This window comes from Sebastes fasciatus, chromosome 10 (assembly GCF_043250625.1).
Source record: "Sebastes fasciatus isolate fSebFas1 chromosome 10, fSebFas1.pri, whole genome shotgun sequence".
Taxonomy (NCBI): Eukaryota; Metazoa; Chordata; class Actinopteri; order Perciformes; family Sebastidae; genus Sebastes; species Sebastes fasciatus.
This window is the reverse complement of record NC_133804.1, coordinates 31,896,254-31,910,334: the sequence shown is the minus strand read 5'-3', so window position 1 is coordinate 31,910,334 and position 14,081 is coordinate 31,896,254. Positions and strand designations below refer to the sequence as shown.

The window sequence follows — 14,081 nt, the reverse complement described above, 5'->3', positions numbered from 1 at the left end:
CAATGAGCTTAAAAAATGAAAAAGACAACAACAGCTCTGATCATCAAAACCCCCTCGAGAATCCTCCCGACCCCTCTGGCATCTCCGTTTGTGTGTGTTTGCTGCATGCTTGGGTGGAGAAAAATGCCTCTTTTACATGAAAAATGCACACATGAGCGACCCCAGAAATCACAAACAAGCATGAAAGACTATTCCAAAAACAAGACCACATAATCTCAGAAATCTGTGCCTCAAAAAAAAAAAAAATCAAAGACAAGAGTAGCCTGCTTGCATGCTTGATTAGTTACCCAGCGGTGAAGACGTGATTGACGTGGCTGCAGGATCGGAGCCTCCCTGGAATCGAGCCAACGCTTGTGTGGCTGCCCGGCGCTGGCGGAGGGGGAGGAGGGGCGGGGGAGGCGTGGATGTGGAGTAACAGCGGCGGCGACCTCCTCACACAGGGTGGAACCTACAACACAAAGAACAGGGTCAGAAACTCCTCCCCGGTGGACTGAAAGGGAATTTGATAAGCTGGAAAAAGGCACACCATTTAACAGCTGTCTTTTAGAGTTTAATCCTTTATGGTCGCTGGGATAAATGCCAAAGTCCCTTTTCCTACAAGGCCCAATGGCATTTCAGAACCTGGGAGCAAAGCAGTAACAGCAGGGGTTTTAAAACGCGGTGACACTGAGCATAAAGTAAAGGTTTCGCCCAACCTTTGAGCTGAGATAGACAGAGTAGGGCGGCTGGGCTCTAACTCAGCAAACCTCTGTGACTCGGGTTGTTGGGCTGTTTATTATCAGCAGACAGCACACTCGGGCCTGGAATATAGGACTGCTGAGACACTGGGTGCTGGCCGCTGGGAGGAAACAGGGACTGAGGCGACGTGGGAGGAATGCCAATGAGTGTCCCCCTCTCGCTGAGATTTCATTTGCTGCTCTGGCACAACGCTGCCCTGCAAAAACCTACTCTATCCTGGCCTCAGGTTTGATGGCAACAGTCTTTTTCTCCGATTCCAAGTCGCCTCACATCCTGACCGTTAACCAACACCAATAACCACATTAATCCCGCTTTTATACGGCCCGGTCCAGGCAGTTTGGTGCGGGCTCGGAAACGACGGCTCTTAAAAAATAAAGAGGAAGATATTTAGAGAAAGTTTGTCATCAAACAGGTTGCCTTAGAGGTGTGTTACATTTCCAATAAATCTAGTGGGGGGAGCGGTGCAGGGGTTGGCAGGGAAAAAGAGAGCGCTCCCTAACCGCTCAAAACACATATAAAAGTTTAATGCCAAGCTTGCAGCCAACAGAAAGGGAATGAGCTGAACTATTTTCAGAGTAGTAAGTGGCATTCATAATTCACATTATAGTTTAATATAAGGAAATTGAAGATTCCTTCATACTTATTGTCTCTCTTTCTGTCTGTTAGCCTTGATAGCTGAGCTGTAGATACTGTGTGCTTGTATGGCTATTTACATTTGTTTGATATTTAATTGGTTTAATGCACCAAATATGTTAAAATGTTTCTGTGCAACACCCCGCGAAGGTGTCAAAATGAAGAGTGAGAGACAGTTTTCATTTTCAAATCAAGACAGCCAGAATCCAGCACATACAGCTATTTCAATCCCAATACATGAAATCTTCCTGTTCACACAGCTAATAATGAGATGTAATAATGTGGGGGTATTAAATATGAGCAAAAAGTTGCCATAGATATTCCTTCAGTTACAGCCGGACCACCCAGAGGGAGGAAACAGCGGGGGAGCTGACAAGATAGAGGTTGAGCGAAGAAGACATAATGTGGAGCTAAATGTTGCATGCATACATTATACATGCGTGCACAAAATAGAGCGAGACAAGGTGGGAAACTATATTAAGCTGTTATTATTCAACGCTCGCCTCTAATTTGAAACTGATAAATGTTAATTAACTGTGAAGACGGCGGTGAAGAAAGACGTTAATCAAATGTGAAAATATCAAACAGCGGCTCCATTTTCCTGCTCAGCCTGTAGAAAGCACGCACAGGAGGTGCACACAGACGTCAACAAAATAACAAAACCAACGTCCCTTTACATAAACATGGATTGAAACACAAATGAGAGCCATAAACACAGTAACGGCAATAAGAGCTCCCCAAAAGAATAAATGTCCACTTTACTAAATTAGACCATAAAACCAGTAGAAATCACTGAGCTCACCGCGGCACCGGAGACAGAAAACAATACTAACGCTGCACCAGGAAGATGTTTACGAGTGAGAGAAAGTTCAAGGCAAGTATCGCATTTGCAGCCTTCCAATCAAATAGTTCATCTAAATGTCCAGGTTAAGCTGATGACAAAATAAAGAGCCCCAACGAGGCAATATGCTCAGGGTTATAAAAGTTAATCTTGAAAATGATATCCACGCTGCCTGTTTTAAGCACCTGTTTATGATATTATTTATCCAGGGTTTTTTCCTGCACGAGGCTCCATCAAATTTATGGGTTTGGGTCATTCGTTACTGCAATTGCGGCATTACAGCGATGTGGTGGTGGCGCTGTATCGGTATCAGCACTGCTAATTTAGAAAAATGGTCTAAACCGATAACCAACCCTCGTTAACCGATTATTAACCGTTAACCGACAAGATTTGTGCCTTGCATTCAGCGGTTAAAATGCCTAATGTCGGTTAAACGGTTAATTATTAACATCCCTGCAGCACGGTGAACCGGGAAAGGCGCTGCCAAAACTGCCAAAGAGGGAAGAAAAGAGCCTGTTGCAGGCACAACAGTGTTTCCACTGGTAACGTCTTTGTCTAGTTTCATATGCCAGCTGATATTTATAAATGCTGTTGCAAACGGCAGTCGGCGTTTTTTGAAAGCCGCTCCTTGCGCCTCGAAGAAAACATGTTTACACTCCTCAAAAAAGTTTTAGCATCTAAATATAGCCTACATGAAGTAAAAGTAGTCATTATGCAGAATGTCGCATTTCATAATAATATAGATTACCGTACAACATTGGATTATAATTATCGATGCATTAATGTGTTCATCACTTTAATGTTGTAGCTGGTAAAGGTGGAGCTACTTTTAACTACTTTATATACTTAACAATTATATACTACTTAATAATATACCATAGTTTATTAGACGATTTATATTTTGTATTAAGAATATGAACCTGCAAAGTAGCTAGTAACTAATATTGTCAAATCTATGTATTGTTAATTAAAAGTACACTGAGATGTAGTGGAGAAGAACTGGACTATAAAGTTAAGTAAAGTATCTCAAAATTGTATTTAAGTACAGTACTAGTCTAAATGTTCTTTAGTTACGTTCCACCGATGCTAAAGCACAAAATAGTTTACAAGAGCTTGAGATCTTTTAATAGATCTGGCCTCTTAATTTAGCTTTCAATGTGCACCAGATTGATGCATTTAACTTGTAAAAAATGTTCTTCTGGGGGAGCATGACCCTGGACCCCCCTACAGGGTCCGACGTCCACCCAAGACGGTCTCAGGGAAACCTGGATTCTACCACCTCCGCCCCATTTTCAGCCAGGAGAAACCCTGTTATGTTCTTTATTTACATCCCTTTGTACAAAGCAAAGATGTATACTGTACACTCAGTGCTGCTCAGAATGTGAGTGAAGGTTTAGTTTTGTGTCGTGACTGGTTTAATGTTTAATGATAAACCAAAGAAATATGGTGGCAGGTATGAAAAGTCTCTTAATAGTGATAAACTGAAAAGGTGAATGCAAAGAGACTCCTAAACAGTAAAGTCTAAGAGCTCCTTCAATATAGTTCTTTTCTTTTTCTTCTGCCTCTCTTATCCCTGTGGTACTCTGTATAAAGACATTCTCAGACCAACCATTTCATTTGAAGTTTCTAATGACTGCGTCGGCCTAATGCAGAGAGAAAAAGTCTATATGAGCCTTTATTCTACTAGTTTTGTTTCCTTCATTGACCTTTCTAAAGAATATAATCATGAGTTTCTTGGGGTCCTTAATCTGAGTTATCTAATTCTGAGATTTTGTTAGCTTTCCTAAGACTCATCAATGTTGAATGCTAACTATTTGGTGTTTAATCTCGTTTAAGATGGTGAGATACTCTGGTTTTACCGGCCGGTGCAGAAGTAGATATTTATGTAGCTGAGAGTGTGGAAATGAAACCCCAGAATAATGTTTCTGACCAAAAAAAAGAAACTGAAAGCAAGTGGAAGAGAAGCAGGACGGACTTCAGCCCTCTATAGGTGTAAAGTATTTATTACATAAAGCTTTTTATCCCCATGCCTGTCAGGTGTGCTACATCCTCCAACAACTATTTACAGTAGTCAACACCGAGTGGCCGACTGCAAACCTCAATAAGGAGGTTTCTGAGGAGATAATATACTATACCGGTTTACAGAGGACATTTATGTAGTGTAAATATAATATAGTATGTATACTTAGATGTTTCCTGTCATCCCCATTTTTAACATTAGACCACTTCAGTTTTCACCAACAACACAGATTTTGTACGTCATTTTGTCCCTTATGTCTGCCACAACAAGTAAAATTAAACTTTTCTATTTCCTCGGCCTAATGATAAGTTAATTAAAACATACGTGGATCTGACTGTGTGTCAGTGGTGGAAATTAACAAAGTACATTTACTCAAGTACAGTACTTAAAGCTGAAGTAGGCCAGATTGGAGCAAATATGATTAAAAAAAAGTTATTATTATAAAACGGTCGCTATATCGTGACAGTAGTTCATGAAACAGGTAACCTGAAAAAAATCCTGTGCCTCCGGTGTCCTCCGGTGCTCCTAACGGCATCTGCAAGATTTCACAGAGCGGAGGAAAACAAGCAGTAAGAGCTGATCTGAGGTCTGCTGTCCAGCTGTCGTCTATGAGAGCCGGCTGTCAATCACTCGCGAACTCCGACCAAACGGTCAAACTAGGCACGTTAATGTCTATTTCTCTCCTCAGATGTTCTCAGAATCATCTTGTAGTGCACGGTTTAGCTGTAAAATGAGAAAGTTTGTGACCATTGTGAAATCTGGTGAAGGAACACCAAGTTCTGGTCACATGACCGGAGCACAGCCAATAAGAACGCTCTCTGAATGAAATGTCCTGTGATTGGTCAAAGTCTCCCGTCACGGGCTAGATGTTCTAAAGCCTGTAAACAGAGCCATGAGGAGGAGCAGAAGTCTAGTTATCTCTCAGAACACTTGAATTATAATATGCTGAAAGGTTATTATGGAATTTTTGCCCAATGATGCCAAAATATATACTGACTACTGCAGCTTTAAGTACAATTTTGAGAGGGCTGCAACTAACGATTATTTTCGTTGTCGATTATTTTCTCGATTAATCGATTAGTTGTTTGGTCTACAAAATGTCAGAAAATGGTGGAAAAATGTCGATCAGTGTTTCCCAAAGCCAGAGATGACGTCCTCAAATGTTTTGTTTTGTCCACAACTCAAAGATATTCAGTTTACTGTCATAGAGGAGGAAAGAAACCAGAAAATATTCACATTTAAGAAGCTGGAATCAGAGAATTTTGACTTTTTTTCTTTAAAAAGCGACTAATTGATTATCAAAATAGTTGCCGATTAATTTAATAGTTGACAACTAATCGATTAATCATTGCAGCTCTAATTTGGAGGTACGTGTACTTTACTTTGGTATTTCCATTTTCTGATACTTTATACTTCTACCTCACTACAATTCTGAAAGAAATATTGTTCTTTTTGTCCACTACATTTATTTGATAACTGTCGTTACTTTGCAGATTCAGATTAAACATTACAAAATGTAATCAACATATATGGTATTCACAAGCTAAACAGAAGTATATAAAGTAACTGAAATTACCAGCTGCAACATTAAAGTGATATAAATGATTATAATCCAATAATATAATGTATATATGATTCAGAAATTAACCGCTCTGCATAATCTAAGTATATTTTAGACTTTTGTACCTAAGTAAAAATGTTAATGCTTGACTTTTACTTGTAACAGAGTATTTATATCTAAACAGCCACCAGCCAAATTCTGGTAAAATATGAAAGTGGCTGCTAGATTTGCTTCACTCACCAGCCAAAAAAGACAATGGTAACCTATTGAGTGGCAGATGGACAAAGAAGTTCATTTCCAACCCTGATCTACACTGTAGTATACTTTTACTTCAGTAAAAGATCTGAATACTTCTTCAACCACTCATGTCTGTGTTTATTGTCTGTGTGTTAATGTCTATGGAGTATATGTGGGTTCTTTACCGTTTTGGGGCGGGTGTTTAAATACATTTTATTGTAATTTAATAAGGAAATGTGCTAAAAAATTGCTTGCCTTGCTTTTTCTGGTGTGAATGCTATACATAATTTAAAAAACCTGGTTAGAACTGGGACACTGGCAAAGAGCTCAAAAAGTTCGGAGGAGCCTGGAGAGGAGCCTCAAGCGTCTGCAGATTTTAGTCAGTCCTGAGTCCGTGTAGACTTCTCATGAACGGACCGTCCGAGTGTGTACGTCTACGGTGGACGTTGGGAGTGGGCCTGAATGGTGGGCCAGAGGCTGATTATTGTTAGTTAGCTCACGGTAATCAGCCCTAAATTGCGCCACCCCGTCGGGACTCCTCCCGATCCTCCTGATTAAAGAGTCTGCCACTGGGCTTTTCATCAATGATTAACATGTTGTTGGGAAATATAAAAAGTCACTAGACGATACTTTAAGACTTTATTTGAAAAGCTAATTACATCACAAAAGTACTTCGCTTCAGGAAAGAGAGAGCAAGCATCATGTCCTTGACAGATATGCATATACCGACAGACAAACGGGAAGCCAAACAGAGCGGTGGTTAGACCTTAAGTGCAGCTCTGCAACACTCTTTCACACAACAACATTGACACTAACATGATGTATTACTGAATACTAACAGTCCCTCTCTGTTTCTCCCTCACTTCCCCCGTGGCCACCCACTGACCCTGAGTGTTTAGCCGCCACAAACGTCATTTCAAAAGGGATTCAATCTGCCCGGGCTTTCACGGAGGACGCCAGGTTGTCAAAGCATCTCTCTCCACAGTGGATAAGGGGCACTCATTGCCCAGAGCAATTCACACACATCCTCCTGCCAGCTTTTCCTTCGCCAGCCAGCATAGGGGTATGAGAGTTTAGTCATATAGCTGCAGAGGCTGCTTGTCAATTTAAATAGGACAGCACACTGAGGTGCACTTCAACCACACAACACAATTCATCATCCACAGTGTTAACCCCCAACTGTCACATTCATGCTGGCCAGATAATGAAGCATTTTGTCACTGGGAATGAGTGTGCACTCGTTCAGAGAAGTCTCAGCAATGTTCCAGAGGCATGAAATAGCTTTTGATGAGAGTGGTGCGTTCTGGGTTTGGATTGAATGAAATTGAATCAAGCTTATTGGAACAGATTGGAGATTAAAATGTGGTTGTTGGTCCGCCAGAGAAACAACTATTGATAATCAACCTATTGACAAGGAGAAAGGGGAATCACAGACACACTCAGAGTGATGAAGACACACAGTTCAAAAGGTTGTAGCCTATTCCCTGAGAGGAATATAGAGGAGGAATGTCTCTGTAATATTTCCAATGAAAGAGGAGAAGAAGAAGAAACAACAACAGAGTAGAAACACAGAAAGCCAAAGATTTTTAATTTCAAATTTAGCCTGGTTATAACGTGAGACAGACTAAAAAGACAAATAGTAGAGAGATTTATACAAAGACAAAGTTAAAGATTTAAAAATCACTAAATTAAAACGGGGTTGCCTCTCATAAACTAGTTCATACGTAGAGATTAGCTAGTTGTTAACTAAATATCTTCACCCAAACTACCAAGTGTACAGTAACTGATCCAACACACCAAACTAATGTTAACTTGCTGAGCTGCTAGCTGACAAAATTAACGTTAGCTTGTTGGACTGAAGAGTAAAATAGGAGATGTGGGATATGGAATATATATATATATATATAGTAACATAACTGTCATGGCACTTGTGTGACTTAATGAAACTGGGATGATTTTGACTTTCTTGACTTGCAAAATTAAGTTTTAAATTGACAAACATCATATGTGTGATTCATGGCGCAATTCAAATGGGATCAAAAAATGATTTGTCTCTTGCCGTCGACTACTGTACACATTTTTTTCCCAAAATAATGTCCCATGGTGATCCACCGGAAGGGGAGGGACCCCCTGCTGGTATGACGAATTCACCCCCTCGTTCACTCATTCACTATTCTGTACATTATAACGTTATATAATGATACTCAATAGCTTATTACTTACTAATCATCATTATTTTGTGTAAGTAGAAGTACGTTAATTTTTGCATCTATAAAATGCGATGCATTACGGCATTGTAAGGAGACTGTAGTTTAAACGGTACGGACTCAAATAAAATGGCAGACAGTAACCTATAGGGAGTGATATCAGACACAGCCAGCGTCTGAAATTAGCACCCGCCTCCTGCAAAATGCGGGTTAAGCGTTGGCAGTGGTAGGTAAAATTGTCAGGCCGTCCACTACTTTGGCGGACAGAGAAAACACCAGGGATGGGAATCAAAATCGGTTCCTAGTTGAGAACCGGTGCCTCCATGACTAACGATTCCTCTTTATCGCTGCTTCCCGACAGTTACGCATGCACAATGACGCATCGACGACATACGCATGGTGTATCCTGTTTCAGTTTGTTTGGGACCGGAGCCATGGTCACTCAAAAGCGCGCCTCTAATAAACCTGAGGGGACGCACGCTATTTTTTCCCTGATAATGCTGCAGTGTGAACAAGAAATCTGTGTTGAAATCAGCAGAAGGAGAGATAGTTAACTGTAGAAGTTAGCAGCTGGTGGGCAGCACAGTCCTGCTTGGCAAAATAACGGAGCTACTAACGTTAACGGAGGTTCCATTGAGTTACATTGTGATGCGTTCAAGCTCTATCCAGTAAAATATATGAGGTTAATTATAATGCAATCATGATGTGTTCAAATGTAATCTTGTAGAGTTCAGTTTTTTGGTGAGAAACTTGAATAAGTAGAGTTGCTTGAAGGAGAAAGAAAAACAGTTTGATCAATAACAATAGTGAAAAGCAAGAATATTGGAGAAAGGAACAAAACTTCATGATAAGGCAGGGGGAGGGAAACCGGGGAAAGTGGAAATAGGGAATGAAGAATGAGAGATAAAGGGCATGACAGATGAATAGGTTGGATATCCTACTGGGGGGAGAAATGCTGAACACATCCAACAAGAGATCTCAGGAACATGGCAGCAGTCTTGGTCCAACACTTCCCATTAAGCCGAGGTGTGTGGGATGAGAAGTGAAATGCTGGGAGGACTTGCTGTCATTCTCACTCATTTCAAAAGGTATGTCAGCAACCCCATAGCAGCTCCCCGCAGTCAGTGTTGGAATAAGAAGTATCTTTACCATTATATAGCAGCCGGGTCCCAGAGCACCACGTCTTAACAGGACAGAGCTGTAGCGTTTCACAGTTATCAGCACAATAAGTGGTCGATATGATTCACCCACCACCAACAATAAAAACTGAGCTGCTGAGTTGACCTTTAAGTCTGTTGTGGGGTTATTCCGCTGTAATTTGGTTGTTAAGATAACATTATTGTCACTAGTGTTGTGGCTTGTGTTCTGCCGAGCGGGCTTTAATAGAGCCGGTAGTGCAGCTCTGTCTTAGAGCTGGTGGCCTGCAAACATTATTGTTTTTTTACAAAACACTTTTTTCAGTTCAATTCAATACAATTCAATACAATTCAATAACTGGATTCGTCCCCAATGGGGTAATTAAAAAGTACACAGCAGAGCACAGACACGCAAATCTCACTAAACACACACACACAGTGAAGTAATACAATGAGTAGACAAAGAGCATAAGTGTACAATGGCAAAACATATTTTTGTTTTTTGTGTTTTGGACTATAGGGGGCAATCTTACTGCTACTCTATACAAGGATATTTAAGACCAGCGTGTTTACAACTTTCAGGAAAGGTCATTAAACCCAGGCTCGGTGGTTCAACGTGACGATGCCCGCATGGACAAAGCAAAAAAAGATGGTTTTCTCTGTGAAAGAACTTGACCGGCCTGCACACAGAGCCCTGACCTCAACCCCATCCAAGATCTTTGGGATTCACTGAAACACCGACTGCAAGCCAGACATGAAGAGTTCAACCTCACTGATTCTCGTGGCTGAATGGGAGAAAATCCCTTCAGCCAGGTTCAAAATATCTTTTCTCAGAAAAGTGTAGGCTGTTGTTGGACATTTAATACAGGCATGTTCACCTCAGGATGAAGTGTAATCACTTTGCTGATCCCTTAACTCATCTACCACCATCATCAGGTCTGGTTCATAACCAAATACCTGAACCAGCAGGCCACTCCGGGGTCTGAAAAGTGAAGCCAATGCTGAAGTGCTTTGAACTTGTATTCTCTCTAACAGCCAGCAGGGGGCGACTCCTCTGGTTGCTAAAATAATTCTGATTGTATAGAAGTCTATGAGAAAATGAGCCTACTTCTCTCTTGATTTATTACCTCAGTAAACATTGTAAACATGAGTTTATGGTCTCAATCGCTAGTTTCAAGTCTTCTTCAATACAGCATGATGTTCAGTTAGTAAATGATGGTTAATTTAGAGTCAAATAGACCATAAAGCAGGGGATGCTTTAGGGCTTAGTGGCTACCTTGTGATTGACAGGTCGCTACCACGGTGATGTCCGGTCTGAGAGTTGTCCGTGTTTTTGTCTTAACCCTTTCACAGCGTGTTTTCAGTTCATTAAAGTTAATTGTAATATTTTGGTAGTTTAAAAATGTCTTATTCAGCGTTTGGTTGTGCTTAGCTCCGACCTCTCGTGTCACTTCTGGTTGGAGAAAACCAAGATGGCGACGGCCAAAATGTCGAACTCGAGGCTTCAAAACGGCAGTCCTCAAACCAATCGGTGACGTCACGGTGACTACGTCCACTTCTTATATACAGTCTATGACCAGAACTTGTTATTGTCCCATCAGCCTCAGCTGAACTTTGTGTTTAATGCTAATTTAAGAATGTTAGCATGCTAACATGCTAAACTAAGATGATGGCCATGGTAAACATGTGTTTCCCTAAGTGCAGCAGCACAGAGCCGCTAATGGGCTGAAGACTCCTAGTGTGAAAATCATTTTTCCAGCTTCAGCTTCAATCAGTGTTTGCAGTTGCCAAGTTGTCAATCTCACCATGCAGCAAAAATCAGAATAATCAGAAACCGCCCGATAACACACAGCAGAATCCACCTACACAATCATTTCTGCAAAACATTTTATCGCAAATGCATGTAAAGTATAAAATGGAAAATCCTGAACTGCCATAATTCAGACTAACATGCACCTTATCAACAGCAGAACATATCTACACAACTTCCTTGAAGAGCTCATCCGTTTCCTTCACCTTTCTTGTCAACAAGAGTCAATGTGCCGGCATTATAGTTGAATAAATATCTGCCCACAACAGCTTGGTGCCCAGCAGAGGGGACGAGCCACACAGAGTGACCGTCTTCTGAGCGTGTCCTCTCCATTTCTGTGTCCTTGCCGCCACCCTGCTCTCACATTGCCGTCACTCCATTATTCATACCGAAGCATGACCGAGACTCAGCCAAAGGTAAAACAAGACAGTCTCTGAGTTTCTTAGCGCCGCTGAGGCCATATAGCAGGTGCAGCGGGGGTGTGCCTCCGGGGGAGGGAGGCTGATGAATAACGGCAGTATGATGCACGCGCATTAACACGGATGGCTGCAGTGTGAATCAGAATCATAACCCCTTGCAGTCTCCGCGTTGTGCTTTACACATTAAGCTACAGGATCACCAGCAGAAAAGTTTATTCTAGCAGTGATGCAGTGACTGGAGTGTGCCATGAGTTTGCTATTCAGTCTGGTGGGCGCACCGCATCTTCAAATGCAAAAGCACACTCTGTGCAATGAGAGAAATATGTTTCTCCAGAGTGAAGAGAGGAGGAGACATGACTGGTAAAAATGTAGAGGCGAACGTTTCCACCCACATGCAGCTCCTGCGAGCCGGTGATCTCGTTGTGCTTTGATGCTTAGGTTTCTTCTACTTTAAGAAGTTTTTCATTTCTTATCTCAGTTTCTATTTTCATGTGAAAAAACAGGTAAATTGTTGTGTCTGATTAGTGCTATTGTCCCATAATCAGTAACACAATCATCACATAATTCATGTCTGTGTTGAACTTCAATAATCCGCACATTGGTAGCTGTGTTGTAGTTCTGATTGAACAATAGGCGCTCTTAATCAAATCCACTCTCCCTTCAAACTACTGTGTGGAAAACATTTATCCATCAGTTTACCTGAAACTGGGAAAGTGGGAGAAGACAAATGAGCCTGAGATAAGTGTTTTTGTCTGTTGCACACATGACATGCAAAGATCTGTGTTTCAGGCGTGGTGCTAATTTCTCTCTCAGACGGCAGAATTATACCTCATATTTTAGCAGGGTTGTCCTCAACCAAAAAAAATCTAAGTCGACTAACTCTCATTCGCATTTGCCGACTAACTAGTTGATTTAATCGACAGATCTGTGAAATTGAGTTTCTCCACAAAGAATCACACAAAAGCACCACTTTGTGTTCTTGTGTTGTGTTGCTCATACAGTACAGTAAGTCATTCAGCATTATAAAAGCATAAAAACGACTAATTGATTAAAGAAATCTTAGTTGGCTAAGACCAAAACGACAAATTAATGGGAGCGGCTGAGCTGAAATATTCATAACAATTGGGCTTTTAGCGATAAAAGCAACACATTTGGCACAGACATAGGTTTATATGTTATGAAAAGATATAGATATCGGGGCGCTGCCAATTTTTTATCCCCTCAAAATGGCATTAAATATTCCAAATTGCTGCAGAAAACACATTTTATGAGTTTTGATGATTTCCAAGGTGTGTTCAAGCTGATTAGATCAGCTGTCAGAAGATCACAGACATGTTTTTATTACCTCTTTATTTCTTAAGAGTGCTTTTAAAAGCCTTCAAAATGAGAAAACCGTGAAAACCAAATAAAAAGAAACTTGGTCACCTCAGGGTCAAACTTCACCCCCTTGCCTTCACGATAGAATGTGAAACCTTGACACCTTTAGAAGATCTTCAGCTTTCTATCGGTGCATTTCTCTTTTCATTAGCAGTAAAATTGACAAAGATATCGCTGGATAAAGTTCAGGATTGCCTCTAACCTCTACTCACATGGTCGCATGAGAGCTGTTTAGTGTTGGTAAATGATTCAGGTTCATACAATGTTTTATTTTCGGAATGGCTTTCAAATCTGAGTAAAGGAGCTGATATTTGTCTGGTCTCTAAACCTGTGATGAGCTGACTTGGTTGAACCTATAAAGAAACTAAGATCAGTCTCCTGTCGGAATAGCTCATAGGGTCACCGAGATACAGAGGCTAAAAGTTTGAACCAAAAAATATATAGAAAATAATAAGAAAAATGGCATACTCCAGCAGTACATTGTTAACCATTTTTCACACTCTCCTCCACACAGACAGAGCTGTGCAAGCAAGTGATGCCACTTTACACATGTTTCATAAACCTACGTCTGTGCCAAATTTGTTGCTTTTATTGCAAAATGCACAATTGTTATGCCTAATTGCCCCTCTAGATTAGTCGACTAATCGACGAAGAGGGGGCAACTCAAGGAGCCTAAATACTGCACAACCATGGACTCTAAAGAAAGATATGTGTGCTGGATTATGTGATTGTGTACGTAGCATCTGGGATTCCAGTTGTGCAGCACAGCTAGTAATATTTCACGTGTGCAGTTACTGCTTCAGTTGTCGCCTCAATCCCACGCGCCTCTGGGAATACGTTGACTCGGCCGCGGCTCTTGCTGCAATACTTTGCCTGAACTTTGAACGATTTCAGTTTCCTAATGGGAGGACATTATACGCTGCCCATGTACTCAGTCAGACGTGAAGTTTTTTGCCCCTGAGTGTCTGGCGACTGGGGCTCTCCAGAGGGTTAAGTGTGGAGATTACTTGCGGGCCATCTTCTCTGGTAATGAACCCTGTCTGGGTACCACGATGTAGCTGAAGGGGCGCAGTAGCCATAGGAAGCCTCCTCCTCCTGCTGA

The 14,081-nt window shown here is 41.2% G+C and overlaps 1 protein-coding gene across 6 annotated transcripts in view; it reads right to left on the bottom strand.

Moving 5' to 3' along the window:
• drp2 (dystrophin related protein 2) overlaps positions 1 to 14,081 on the bottom strand; it is a 213,592-nt gene that overhangs the window by 148,780 nt on the left and 50,731 nt on the right. For all 6 annotated transcript variants that reach the window (XR_012595446.1, XR_012595447.1, XM_074647511.1 and 3 more), the window contains exon 2: positions 288 to 448. The gene's annotated coding sequence lies outside the window, so the exon portion shown is untranslated. The remainder of the gene's footprint in view (positions 1 to 287; positions 449 to 14,081) is intronic.